Below are 15,187 nucleotides of genomic sequence, written 5' to 3'. Positions count from 1 at the left end.
GAAGAAATAGGAACAAGACAAATTTAGTACTTTCAATTACTTTATCATATTCCTTTCCTGTCACTCTGGCCGGCCTCGCTTAGCCCTCTTCCTGCTCCCACCTGCAAGGCTAAAAACCTCAGGGTCATCTTCGACTCCACACTCCACACTCTCCTCTCTCCTCACATCTCTAAGAAGTCACATTACCAGCTGCACCTCCTCAAAGGTAATCTTCCTTTCCTCTCCTTCCCACAGAAGCTCACTGTCTTCAGAGCTCTGGTTCTCTCTAGGCTGGACTATTTCAACAGCCTCTTTCTAAATCTGTCTGCTTCTACTCTCTGTCGTCTGCAACTAATCCAAAACAGGACTGCGAGACTTGTCCTTAGCCTCAAGCCAAGGGATCGTATCTCTCCAGGACTGAAATCGCTGCACTAACTCCAAGTACCTGTGAGGATTAAAACCCTCTTCATTGTCCACAAGGCCTTCTGGGGCCTCAATACCTTCAACTCTCTCTTCCTAAATATCTTCCTTCTCGAGCTCTTCGTTCATCTTCTTCCAAATCCCTCAGGGTCAGCCGCTTCTACAAGCAACGAGTTGGGGGTATATCTTTCTTCGGCTGGGGCCTCCCTCTGGAACAGCCTCCCTGAAACTTGATGAGAACCATCTCTGATTCCGGAAGCACCTTCAAAAACCGCCCTTTTGATAGACCCTCCCTACTGGCGATGTCTGAGAATCCCCTCTAAGTGCGGCTTTCATACATGTCTCCCCATGTTGCAATGCCAACTTCCTTCCAGCACCATGCCACCTTCAACTCGTGTGTGTTGATCAGTATAGGTCTGTGTGGGGAATAGGGATGTGTAAGCTTCAGAATTCTCATAACCTGGAGCCAAACCTGTCTGCCTAGCTTCAGTAATAGCAGATGGTGTGTCTGTTTGCTCAGAGGATGCCATAGAGCCTCCCGCAGTCTCACCGGGCGGATCAGGGCCTCCAGCAAAGTGTTCTGCATTGGGTTCCTCTGCTAACCATTTAGTGGTGAAGCTAAGCTGGGCTGCCAGGTAGCAGTATTCTAATTTTGGTAGCTGTAGCCTGCCTTGTTTCAAGGGGAATGTCAGTATTGTCATGGACAGTCTGTCTCTTTGGGCCCCATAAGAAGGTTCTTAGTGTGGCCTCTAAGTCTTGAAAAAAGGAGCAGTGATATAATAAAAAACATTCGTAAATCCATATATCATCTTTGTGATGGCCACCCTGCCCATAAGTGAGAGACGGGACCAGAATACCATTGACATTTTAACCCATTCAACTGTTCTCAGTGTGTTTAAGGTATGTGTTTGTTCTGGAGTATGTGCAACCGTAATGCCCAGGTATCTGAAGGTATCATGTTCCCATTTCAATCCCCAGTCCAATGTTGAGGTTAATTTGGTATCATTGAATCCTGCCAGGGGAACAGGCATGATTTGTTCCTATTGAATGTGATTCCAGAAAATCTTGCAACGTTATGTAATATGTCCAGTATCAGTGGGAGGTTGTGGTGTGGCTGGGGACAGGTAGAGTAACACATCATCAGTCTACATAGAGAGTAAGTGAGTGGTATTTCCTATGCGTATCCCTGCCTCAAGATGTTCGTGCCTAAGGTATGCAGCGATAAGTTCTAGCGCCCGTATATAGAGCATAGGAGAGACAGAGAGGGAATCCTTGGCGTGTCCACCTCCGAATATCCCATAGTTTGGATACATGTTGCCCTGTTTTAACTCTAGCAGTGGGGGAAGTGTACAGTATCTTGACCCATCTTCTAAAATACGCTTCAAACCCAAGGCTCTTCAATGCAGCCTCTATCCAATCCGAATAAACTGAATCAAAGGCTTAAATCGCATCTAATGATGGCTCTACATATTGCTACTGACAGCCATTTGTCTGTTCAATACATGTTGTAGCCTCTGTAAATTCAATGTGGTGTTGCGATGCGGGACGTAACCGGTTTGTTCCGTGTGTATTAGTGATGCTATGCACCGCCGTAGTCGAGATGCAAACATTGTTGTCAATAATTTAACATCAGAATTTAACATAGCCAATGGTCTGTATGAGTTCAACTCCTCTGCTGGTTTCTCTGGTTTAAGAATGGGTATTATCCATGTTTCCTTCATCGTGTCTGGGAGTTTCCCGGTTTCAAACATCTCTTCAAAGACCCTTAAGAGTGTCAGGGCTACTGTGCTTTGGTATGTTTTATAAAACTCTGCCGGGAGGCCGGGTCTTCCCAGAGTCAGATGCAGTAATCCTGTCTTTCAGGTCTTGCAAGGTGAAGGGCTGGTCCAAGAGATCTCGTTGGTTTTCAGTGAGTGTAGGGAGCTTAATTTCAGTAAAGACCTCCTCTGTCTCCTGCGGGGATGCAGACTTTATGACTATGTAATATAGCGTAATAAGTGACAAATATGTAATTAATTAGAAATTGCGCCCTCCACAATTCCCCGCATTCATCTTTCAGAAGCGTGCTCAGAGTTTTGGGGTGTTCTTTACGGCATAGCCAGGCAAGAAGTCTCCCTGACCTATCCATCTGTGCAAGTGCGGTGCTGGCAACGCGATCAAACTTTGATAACCGTTCTCAAGTGTTTTGGTGGTCGAGTTATGTTTCACAGAGGGTCGGCTCAACCACTCCTCCTGTAGGTTGCGTTGTTTCCAATACCCTCACCTTATTTTCTATGACCTCCAGTTCAGCTTTTAGTTTTCTCTGAACCGCTCCAGCTTTTGCAATAACCTCTCCACTAGTGACCACTTTTAGTGTTTCCCAAACCGTCCCCCATCTTTCTACGCTGCCATTGTTTTCTTCTAGGAAGAGACCCAATGTCTCTCTAAGTTGTTCTCTAAAGGCAAGGTCTAGCAGTGCGTCTGTTGGCATGCGCTATTTAGGGACGGGGGTGTTTGGTGCCTCCCAGTTCCACAACACGATAAGGGGGGAGTGATCTGATATTAGACAGGCCATATATTCTGCACTTGGAAAGTTTTGCAGGTGTTCAGCACTCACAAAAAGGTAATCTAACCTTGTGTGAGGGTCATGTGGAGAGGAGTAATAGGAGTACTCTTGTAGGTCTGGATACATTTCCCGCCACAGATCTACCAAGGCTAAGTTTGTCAATGCAGTATTAAGCGCAGTTGCAGTTGGGGAGATTCTAGTTCGAATCGGTATTGACCTATCTTGTGTTGTCACATACACAGTTAAAATCGCCACCCCATATGAAGAAGGCGTCTCTGTATGGGGTCATACGGGCTGTTAAGGTCTGAATGTACACGGGTATGGCATGGTTCAGAAAAAAGGAAGTAACAATAACCACCTCTAAGCTACCCATGTATCCTTTGAGGATGACGTATCGGCCATCAGTGTCTCTATCGCAGCTTGGGAACTGAAATGGTAGTGAGCCATCCACCCACCCACGTGAGGACCCCTCTTGCATACTTGGAGTATGGGGCCCCATATGTTCCGCCCCCGTGCTTTGCTAGACTCCTGTTCCTTACTTGTAAGATGGGTCTCTTGCAGGAGGGCTATCGATATCTTTTTTTGCTGCAGTTATGACTTAACCCTGTTTCTGCGCATATGCGTGCCAAGGCCTCCTACATTTAATGTGCTAATTTTAATCTGCGCCATTTTTCTGCGTACATTCTTTTAGGAAGCAAGCTCTTCTGTTCTGTATCTCAGAGTCTACATGAGTGTGGGACCGCCAGCAATGCTGCGCGTGTTTCAAACAGCAATTGTTCAGTGTGTACATATATTGAGTGTAGTATAGAGAACAAAAGGCATCAAGAATCATTTTGGTTGGAGAAATCAAACTGAACATAGATAACCAACCCCGAAACATGAGGTTCCAACTAAAACTTTGGCTTTCTGGTGCCCGCGTTCCAGAGCAGATACCAGCTTGAAAGTCTAGCAGGGGTCGCCTGCCAGTTGTCCTTACGGATCAGGGGGGATTCCATCAGAGCTTAGTGGGCTGGGTCTGCAGCTCCGGCATGCTAGCTGTTACTTCCGCATCTTTCATACAAGACCATGAAAATCATCTTATTCCCAGTTTCTGGACAGCCTAGAGCGCTAGGGTGCAATGTTGTTCGCTTTTGATTGCGCCTAATCAGCTGTGTCTTTTGTTCCCTGGTGCGCAGGATCTTTGTGTGTCCAGGTTGTTGTGTTCTAGCCACATCATTACTGCCTCTGGACTTTCAAAGAACCTCGATTTGCCTTCATGTATCACTTTCAGTCTTGCAGGTACGTGAGCATGTACATCAGTTCTTCCAGAGTCTGGCTTTGACTGAAATTAATCGATTTCGTTGCTGTTGTATCAGGGGGGTATAATCCGGGTAGATGGCTACTTTCGAGCCACCCTATACAATCTCTCTGCCATCTCTAGAGAACTGCAGCAGTACTTCTCTGTCTCGAATTTTGGCTATAATCGGGCAGGGGTGCAATGCTGGGGGAGGGGCTTCTTCTGGAGAGATCGGTGCGCTCTCTCTACAGCAAAACCTTGAGACAGCTTACCCGGGCCAACTTCTTGTAGGAACAGATTTTCAACATAGGTCGTAGGGTCTCTGCCTTCTGTGGCTTCTGGTAATCCAAGTACCCTAAAACAAAATCTGCGGGAATGGCCCTACGCGTCTTCTGCTCTCTGTTCAAGGTAGCGGTTCTTGGTTTACAGTGTTTTCAGCCTGGCAGTTAGATCAGTAGTGGTGGCAGTGGTTTCTCTTAGTTGTTCCTCTGTATTCGAGACTCGCTCTGCCAGATTCCTCACATCCTGGCATAGTAGCTGTATGTCTATCTTGACCTCATCTATTTTGTTTTCTAGAGAGGTTCTGAGGGCTGCGATCACTGCTAGCACCTTGTCCTGTTGCTGGTCTAGGTGGCCTCTTTATCCGTTATTCCGGAAGCCTCCATCCGCTGTGGTTGGCACCTACGTCTTCCCTAGCCCTGCAAAGGAGTCCATTATGCTTCCTTTCTGTTTGTTTTTGGTAGTGGGCATAGCGTCTGACTGGGCAGGTGCTGCTGGTCTTGACTTCAATATACCTTTGTAGTGCTCTCAACAGGCTCCTCTTGCGGTCGCGCTACTCACTTTTGGGACGCAATTCCAGACAAGCGTGAAGTAGCTTAATTGTCTATGGGCGTGTGTCACCCACAGGTCTGAAGTCTGTTGTCTGCAGCGTTCTACCACCGCCACCTGCACTGTGAGTGCGGTGTCTGTGTGTTTAGGAGGAGTAAAACCTCCCTAATGGACCACTTTCAGGGGCTCCAGCTGAGAAGGGTCCGACATTGCTTGAGCTGTTGCGTAGGCAGCACGAACATTAGTGTTTTTTAGGGTACACTCGTCTGGTCTGGCACTGCTCCCCAATACAGCTGATTAACCGTTGCTAGTAGTAGATGTTGATAGGTTAAAGGAGGGCAGCATTTAATACCCAACAGACTGTCTTATCTGCAAAGTGTCAGCACTGCCACTAACTATATCCATCATCTGTGCTGCAGCGTCTTTGTTGCCAGCAATCTAGGATCAGGGGAGGAGCACTCCCTGCGATAATGGCTTCAAAGTGCGTTGTAGTTGTTAATCAGGCGAGTTTAGGCCTGGTGTAGCGTAGAAGAAGGCTTGTTCCTGCCGGTCTAGTCAGCGTTCTTTCCTTCAGTTTGCCTGCTGTGAATATGCACTACGATGGCTGCTCTCCCTAACTGCACCTCAGATTCCAATAGGTGTTTCTCTTTTCTGGACTGTACAGCGAGCAGCCGATCCCTGTTTTATATGCTGAGTGTCAGCCGGCCATGTGTCTCCTCCACGGGTTCTCTGCACCCGCGGGCGGGCGCCAGCTCACAAGAAAGCGCGAGACTGGCTGTCAATACGCGTCCTCGATTGTGTGGTCTCTATCGCAGCGCAGATGCAGGCAGATTGTTGGGGCTACCGGCTGTCTTCAGTGCAACGTGTCACTAGCAATCACCGTACACAGTGTGTTTATTTTTGCGGCTTTGGTATGTTGGCAAGGACACTGACCCAGTGTGTGTGTGCCACGCCTCGTTCTACGTGCTCCTGCTCCCGCGATGTTGCCGTACCTGTTCGGTTGTAGTGTTTTCAGCCTCCGGGTCCGCGCATCTCTCACTGCAGCAGTCAGGCCCGTCAAGCTCCATCTGAGCTTTCAGTCATTTGGCTCCCTCGCCGGTGAGTTGCCAGGTAGCACGCCAAGACGCGTGCGGACAATATGCAAGAATCTGCCCCTACTGCGCTCGGGACTCCTCTAGGCACACACAGGGGGGTCCTCGCAGTCACTGCAGTGCGTTGTAGCTCTCCTCAACCGCCAATGCTTTTCAATCGATCCTCAAGTCCTACAGAGCTTCGGTGCGGCAGAGTAGGTCTTCACGCTGAAGCCGCCATTTTTCCTGCCTTCCTCAGCTTACTCGCCAGCTTCAAATTGGATTAAAGGGTTCCTAGTCGGCCACAGAAATGCTCAATTTTGCTCAGTCCAAACAGCAGGGATTGTCGGGCAGATGTTACCACACACATGGTACAAGAAAGCAAGCTCATAAACGCTGCTCATAGGATCATTTTAGGATGGATGCCGGAGCTCTCTGTGAACTCAGCCTTACAGCATGAGCTCCAGGCCACGGCCCCCCCTATACTGAAAAAAAAGAAAAAAAAATATATATATTGCCAATCCTTACCACTAAGTTAAAAAAAAGAGTGTGGGATAATGTTCACCAGAAAAGAAAAAAGTGTTCACAAAATGATAAGTCAGGATAGTATGGCTGGGTCTCCCTTCCCCACGTTTTTAGCACAGGACAAGGTGGTACTTGCATACTCCTGGACCTATCCAGCACGAGGCTCACAATTCCAGTTCAACGATATCAGAACCTTCAGGGGTCAAAGACTCTTCTCTGCAAAGTATCTTGCCTTAGAGGGTCTGATGGATTAAAACAACAAACAAAAGTCCTTTGGTAATCTTGTACCTTGAGCGATTGCTCTTCGCCCCTTGGATCTCCCTCTGCCGGACTTGGATCCTTCTTGCAATTTGCGCCTCCCAACGTCCGGTCCACTACGGCCTTTCAAATGCACCTTACAATATTCAAGAATCTTAATGTCTTTTTAAACAACTTCCCACTGCGGACAACCCTTGACCGGGTTCACTCTTGTCTACACAATGTTCACGGGTGTATTACTTCTCACCCCAACTCGCAGGCATCCCTCAACCGGGTTCACGTTTGCCAAATATACATTTCACTTTACTTTCTCACTATGCAGGATTCGCTTCCCTTAGCTTTCTCTTGGCAATGGGTCAGAGACTTTCGAGTGTACAAGGGATTTGTCATGACCCTTGTAGGATCACTCTGACACCTCATGCTGCCCTTTCCTAGGGCCTTCTGCTACTTGCCGTTTCAAGGAAAAAGGGGCCAGCGAGAGTCCTTCGAATGAGCACTCCTGCGGGGCCTGACCACTGTGCAGCTGGCCCTTCTCAGGCTTTCCCAAAAGTTCAAATACACAAGTTCTTTGTTTGCATGTTCTTGCGCTGATCTAATGTTGCCACTTGCAACCTTGGGTTCAACACATGTCGGTTTGCCATCCGCTTCCACGACTCACCGGCTGTGTTGAACCCGTTGGCTTGTCTTGCCTCTGGAGTCAAGGACGGTAGCACGTTAGCCAGCACGCCTCCCTGCCTGTGCTATCAATGCGGGAGGCCCCGTACACCATTGACATCTGTTCCTCCACACGCCAGCTGTAACTCCCGGTCATATGATTTCCCTCTCTGAGGCTTTGCGGGTCTGAGTTGAAAAGGTCAAGGACAGTTCCCCCTTTGTCATCCTTCCAGGTCTCGCTGCCTTTCTCCTCTGTTTGAACTGGCTGTCCGGTATAGCTGTAGTCCCGTGCGTTCGGCCTTGCTCGTAATGTGCTCTCGTGCTCTGCCTTTTATCCCTCTAGGGAAGGTAAAGGGCCGTCAGCGGTGTGTGATTATTCTCAATTGCCTGACTCTGCCTGACCCTTGTTTTGGAACATGTCAGGTAAATGGCTCTGGTGTTAGTCCGTTGTCTGTTACGGTGTAAGAAAGTGTTTGTGTTGAAAAAGGGGAAGGGGGCGGTAGTGCTTCTAAATATCCAACAGGGTAGGATAGGGAAAAGGGGTTACAAGGAAAGGGGGTACCATGTCTCAACCTTCGGTGTCCCACTTCCACTCCCTGGACACCCCTCATCCGGGTGATCTTCCCCCACTGGTCCACCCCCAGGAACTGTATCCAATCACGATGGCCGTGTCCTGGCCAACTGAACGACAGATCGCCAGGGAATAGGGGTTGAGACACCTTCAGGTTTCTGACATGCAGCACCGAAGAACCAAAAGGCAGCCAACCACGAAATACTGAAACCTGAGACCTACTTCTGCCACTGCACCCGTCGCCACCGAAAGTCATCAACGACCACTAAAGGACTTATCTTCTTCATCCAGGCATTGTCGAGGTCCACAGCAAGTATCATCTTCGTGGGACATTCATATCCGGCGTAGCACTCAGACAACAGAGACTGCTGCGACAGACCTGCATTGCTGCCTTTCCGACACTGCTTCTTTCCCTTCTTCTGCTCAACACCAACATCCCAGCAACTCCTCCTACCTGCGGGTGTCCAACCTTGCGGGGTCTCATTGAGTAAAGCCAAGAAACTCCACCACTTTGCTTGTCAAGGCACCAAAGGTACTGTGACAAGGAAGAGCATCTTCCATCTTCAGGATTCATCTATGGCTCCCAGATTCGTCTTGGATCCTGTTCTCCTGTGGCTTCCCAGGTACTTTGGGCGTAGTGGGATCTGTAAAAAGAGAAGCAGACTGTTAATGAACATATTTGGATTAGGCTGTTATATACAACATAAAATACACCATAACTTTTCCTTACAGTTTGCCCAGGTGGAGGGGATCCTCGCACAATAATGCCTTTTTGGTCATAAAGATAGCAATCCTCCAATGTTACGAATATTGCCTGCCTTTCTACATTACTGTCTGAGGTTACCCAATGCTTAGTAATACAGATTGGCCATGCGACAAGCGCAGGAAGTCTTGATTCTATTAAAGACGCGGATGCGAGCATTATGCTTTTCTTCTTTAATTTACTGCTCAACAGCAATTCAAAACTTTCACTTTGAAACTTTTTTTTAATTTTTATTTTTAGAACATATGCCCAATGGGCTTAAAGAACGAAACAAAACAAAAAACACGAAGTTCATAGATAAAAACTCCCTATCCCAAGAGCCCCTGAGGCTCTGTAGTCCTTAGCCTCTTTCCTGGCCACCAATGACAGTCCTTGAGTCAGTATAAACTCCCATGTCCCTAGGTCCTTTCCTCTTCTTTTTTCCTTTCCCTTGCGTCCTGCTGCATAACTCTCTTTCAACGTAAAACAAAATCAACTTCCCATAACTTGCATCCTTCTGCTACGCCTCGCGCTGAAGGCCTTTGACAATCCACTAGTCTGTTATTTTTCTGCTCTTCTCCTACAACAAAGAGAAGGTCATTGCCATTAGGGTCGGGAAAAATTCTCTTAACACACCAAGCAATAATACAGTACAATGACATTGTAATATTTTATTCTTGACGGGCGGGATAATGCTCGCCTCCGTGTCTTTAATAGAATCAAGACTTCCTGCGCTTGTCGCATGGCCAATCTGTATTCTATTACAAGACCGGAGGCGAGCATTATGCTTGTTCAAAACTTTGTATCACTGCTGCCACAATATTAGTCACTGGCTTAAAATAGAAAGTCCTGAATACTGAATCACTGGCCCAGTCTGCGGCTTTCATGATCTCCTGCAGCGGAACTAGGGCTTCAAAAGCTGTCGAAGCCATAGCTCCCCTGGTTGAATGAGCCCCGAACATAGATATGTCTATTCCTGCCAATTCCATGACTTCTTTCACCCATCTCGCTATAGTTGCTGCGGCTACTGCTCTGAAAGGCTTCCTACGCGCGATAAGTAGCTGAGTCACCCCTACAGGTCTCACTGCTGCTGTGACTGATTCATATCTCTTTAAGCATTGCGCTACGCATAGCTTGCTGTTCTCTGGAAAATACGATAAGAGATTATCCTGGAGTTAGCTTTGGTGCGCTGCGCTATATTGAAAGCTACTCCTTCCGGATAAAAGATCTTCCGATCTATCTCCAGAGCTCTTACGTCCGAGACGCGTCTGCATGAAACCAAACATAACAATGTAGCTAGCTTCCCGGACAATTGCTTCTCCGATAGGAACATCATCTAGGCAATGGTGGCATACTCGCTTTAATGCCTTTGAGAAGTCTTATGATTGCTGCATGCTCTCCCGCTGGCACTCCGTCCACCAGATCATGACCTGCCGATATGGCTGACCTATACACGCCTGTCGTTCTGAATGCTTTTCCTTCCGCGCTCACGGCCGCCAGGAAGTTTATTACCTGAGCTATAGGAGCTGAAATGGGAGGAATACTCCTCTCCCTGTACCATAATTCCCAGGTCTGCCAAGCGGAATTATAGCTCCTGACCGTCAAGGGAGCCCATGATATATTAATGAGCTCTGTAGCTTCCTCTGAAAGTCCCGGCAAGTGCCACCTTTGCCAGAAATTCTGCATTCCAACAGTGTCAGGCTATGATCTAGGATCAGAGGGTGAGGCGCTCCCGCTGGATCTAGTAGAAGCTCCTCTTGGTGTAAGATCCTCTGAGGGAAATCCGTGGAAAGTTTAATCAGAATCGGAAACCAGGCTTGAGAACTCCATTCTGGAGTTACTATCACTAGCTTGGCTTTGTCCCTGCATACTTTCGCCAGGGGTATTGGAAATCATCGCGAAGGGGGGGGAAATGCGTAATGAAGTTCTGGCCCCAAAATTGAAGGAACGCGTCAGTTCCCAAACCTTCCGGATCTAGTCTCCAACTGAAGTAACTTTCTAGGTGCGCATTCAACCTGGAGGCAAACAGATCTGTGTGCAGCGGCCCCTATCTGCGCTGCAATTTGTCAAACTGATTTGTGTAGTCTCCAGTCGCTGGAGTCTACAAGATAGCGAGAATTCCAATTGGCTACGGTATTCTTCGCTCCCGGAAGATATTCCGCTCTGACTGCTATGTTCTTGCTCAGGCAAAAATGCCGAAAGTCCTTGGCAATCTCTACTAACATCTTGGACTTTGTTCCGCCCAGTTTGTTGATGTACCTCACTGCAGAGATATTGTCCATGCGAAGCAGGATGCAGCATTGAGCTGTGTCTCTGGGGAAGGCTTTCACCGCAAAAGATCCTGCCAGAAGTTCCAGGCAATTGATATGTAGCTCCAGCTCTTCTGGAGACCACTTTCCTCCTGTCTCTGTGCTCCCGCACCTGTCTCCCCAGCCTGACCTGCTGGCGTCCGACTCTATTATGAGTTTGGGCCTGTCCCCGAAGATGGCCCTGCCGTTCCATGCTTCCATATTGCTCAGCCACCAACGGAGCTCCGTCCTGCTGTCCTCGTCTAGAGGGACTTGTTGGTGGTAGTGCCATCCTCTCTGAAGGTACTTGATCTTGAGCCTCTAGAGGGCTCGATAGTGCAAAGGCCCGGGGAAGATCGCCTGAATCGAGGCCGCGTAGGAGTCCCGCTATCCTGGCCAGATTCCGAAGCGAAATAAGCTGACTCCCCAGAGCTGACCTCAGATCCTTCTTGATGGCTCTTATCTTGGCGTTCAGAAGGGCCAGAATGGCCTTCCTCGTGTCTATGGTAAAACCGAGGAACTCGAGGGTCCTGGTTGGGACTAGGACTGACTTCTCCTTGCTGATCAGAAAACCTAGACTGGAGATAAAGGCAGTCGACCATTGTATCTGTCTCTGTAGCCTTTCTCTGCTCTCTGCCATGAGCAGAATATTGTCTAAATAAATGATCATCCTTATGCCCTGTTCTTGCATTGCTGCAGCTATGGGCTTCATTATCTTCGTAAAGGCCCAAGGCGCTGACGCCAGCCCGAAAGGCAACGTCCTGAACTGCCAAATCTCCTCTCTCCACTCGAAGCGCAGGAAGCAACGACATGCCCGTGCTACTGGAATTGTAAGGTATGCGTCTTTCATATCTAGCCGTGCTAGCCAATCGTCCTTCCTCAGGAGGTCTGAGAATAGGTGCATCCCCTCCATCTTGAAGTGCCTGTAAACCAGCCACCCATTTAGCTCCTTTAGGTTGATAACCGGTCTCGCCTTCCCTTTGCGTTGTACCAAGAACATGTTGCTCAGAAACCCCTCTGTCTGAGGCTGTGCTCTCTCTATCGCCTGCTTTTGCGCTAGCGCCTCTAACTCTACATTCAAAAGATCTATCTCCTCCGCCGAGGTATGCATGCACTGCGGGATTTTGAGCTGCTTTGGCTCTCCCACGAAATCTAGCAGAAACTCCTGAACTGTCTGAAGTACCCACGCGTCTGCTGATAATGCACGCCAGTTGTTCATAAAAAGCAACGTTCTCCCGCCCACCGGGGGATAACTTGCTGCGCTTTTTCTCACCTGAGGAGCTATTCTGGTGCCTGAAGTATCCTCTTCCACGGTGTCCCCTAAAACCTCTTCTTCTGCTCGGGAAGAATGAGTCTTGTTGTCGTGACTCCCAGTATTGGGCTCTGGGGCCCTGAGGTCTCCTGTTGAAATTGAGGCGCCGGACGAGCGACCTCTGTTACGGCCGGCCCCTGCAAAAACTCGAGTAGGGAAAACTTTTCTTATTGATGCTTGTGCTCTCTCCAGAGCGGTGTAGGTCCCTACAAATCTGTTCATCTCTTTGACGAACGTCTCGCCAAAAAGAAGTCCTTGCGCCCCTTCTCCTGCTTCGTAGGAGGCTGTCTCCTAATTTATTATCAATCTTCAAGAGTGTGGACCTACGTCTTTCTGTTGAAATGGCGGTGTTTGCATTGCCCAAGAGGCAATCGGCTCTCTGAGCCCATCCAGCTAGAACATACGGGTCCAACGACTCTGAGGTGTCCTTGGCCCTCTCAGCGAGGTCCATAATTTTTGCTATCGGGCCTGACAGGTCTAGTACCTTATCCTGACAGGATCACCATGCGCGATTGATCCCTCTCCTTGTGTCCTTCCCGGCCTTTGTAATGAAAGTCAGCATTTTGGGGTCAAGCTCTGGGGTCTCTGCCAGCTTCCCCAAGAGCTCTGGCCTAGGACACTCTGATTGCAATCTGAACCTTATTTCTTTCTCCAATGGTTTCCTTAATTTCTGGGACATGTACAGCGCCACCTTAGGGGATGGTGCCCAGTCTGTGGATCGCGAATGTCTGATGTCCTCCGGCTCAAACATATCTGACATGTCTTCCTCGGAGGGACTCTCCACCAAGCTGGCAATTTTCTCTGTCTGTCTCACCTTCTCTTTCTCCTGAATGCTCTCTGACAGACGCCTCACCTCTTCCTCTTGCTCGTCATATTCATCTAAGGAAGACGGTGTAACCCCTGTGTTTTTCGCCCCTGGGGTAGGGGGTACGAGGCTGGGCACAGCTGATCTAGAAAGGAACGCGTCCTTTAGCCTGTCAAAGGCGTCAGCTGCCTCTAGGGATTTTCCTTTTTTCCCCATCTCAAAGCCTGGGGGGGTAGAAGAGTGCTTCCTCTTCCAGGCTGCTTTAACACCCCCTGTGTACTTTCTGTAGAGGCTTGATGGTGGAGGTCCCCTCTCCTGGGTCTACATTCTTGCCAGCGTTAGTGCCCAACATATCTTCCAGGACTTGAAGCCTGTCCTGAATAGGCTGAACCCCTTGAGCAACTGCTCTAACTAGGGAATCTCCCAAGACCTTCTTGAAACTCTGAGAGAGGTCAAACTCTTCCTCTAGTAGCTCTTGCTCCTGGTCAGAGTACTCTTGCCAGCACTCTTCTTCTCTGTCACAGGCCAAGTCTGTCAGAATGAATGACCTGCTTTCAATCTGCTGTAACAAAAGTACAGTCAGATTGATACAAAAGACAGCACACGAGCGTGAATACTGCCGTGTACTTTTCAATCGTATCTACTTTTTTTTAATTAATTTTTTTATAAGCCTCTACAATCGCTCGTAAATACAGGAGCTAATCTCTCTGTGTGCTCGGGTCTTGGTACCATGTATAAATGCGTAACGTTCGAGAAAAGAACGTTACACGAGTAGGTAGCTTGCCCGCGCATGCGCGGATCTCTCCAATGAGCCTGCTGTAATCTCCACGGCTCCTGAGAGGAAACGCGTCTTTCGCGCACTTTTGGTTATTGAGGGAATGGGTTCCCTGAAGCGAGCGAGATGACTCGCAGGATACCCATTCCCTCTAACGCGCCCTTCCGACGAATAATATCCCCGTCACGGACGCCGTCATAAAATGTGTGATCAATACATTACGCGCCTGTAAATACGCTGCGCACCCGAGCCGTAATAGAAACCTCCCATGCGCTGGCGTTTAGACAAAAGCATACGCTAGTACAATGGATATTACATAAATATTTTAGTGAATGCGAAGTGAAACCCAGCTTCCTGACAACTGGCATAGTAAACCATAAAATAATAGAACACTTATCTGTCGAGCCAGCAAAAAAAGAAGAGGAAAGGACCTAGGGACATGGGAGTTTATACTGACTCAAGGACTGTCATTGGTGGACAGGAAAGAGGCTAAGGACTACAGAGCCTCAGGGGCTCTTGGGATAGGGAGTTTTATGTATGAACTTCATGCTTTTTGTTTTGTTTCGTTTTTTAAGCTCATTGGGCATATGTTCTAAAAAAAAAAAAAAGTTTCAAAGTGAAAGTTTTGAATTGCTGTTGAGCAGTAAATTCAAGAAGAAAAGCATAATGCTCGCCTCCGTTCTTGTAATAGAATTCTTATGCTTTTTAATAACTGTCAGCAGTTGGTGCATTTTTACTGAATCTAAGTATACTGTGGTATCACATAGTTGTATTTATTATTGCATTTATTCGAAAAGTGTTGTCTGAGTACAAAGTGTTATTTAGTGGTATAGGTTTACCTGAACCTTATTTTACTTAATAAAAGAACTGTGTTAGCACATAACATAGTGTGTGGACATTCCTTTGTGGCGAGCTCGGGAACTCACTGTACCTAAGAACCAGCCTGTATCACCTCTGTGGAGTCTCCGTCTTGGTTTCTCCCCCATATCTACCATTAAAGAAACTTGGCTGGGGTGCTCTGTCCCTCTACCCCAACTATATATTGAGCAAAAGTACAGATACCCCCCTCCAGTCTTTACACAGTTAAATAACTTTTCCTGAGAAATGTTTGCCGGATTCCAATATACATTTTAAAAGAA

At 48.0% G+C, this 15,187-nt stretch overlaps 1 protein-coding gene across 2 annotated transcripts in view; it reads left to right on the top strand.

The window, feature by feature from the left end:
• TOPAZ1 (testis and ovary specific TOPAZ 1) overlaps window positions 1-15,187 on the top strand; it is a 2,616,805-nt gene that overhangs the window by 2,520,008 nt on the left and 81,610 nt on the right. The window lies entirely within an intron of this gene.

Source organism: Ambystoma mexicanum, chromosome 2q (genome assembly GCF_040938575.1).
Source record: "Ambystoma mexicanum isolate Mex_15411 chromosome 2q, UKY_AmexF1_1, whole genome shotgun sequence".
NCBI lineage: Eukaryota > Metazoa > Chordata > Amphibia > Caudata > Ambystomatidae > Ambystoma > Ambystoma mexicanum.
Note: the sequence above shows the minus strand (reverse complement) of the source record. Positions and strands in the feature narration are given on the sequence as shown.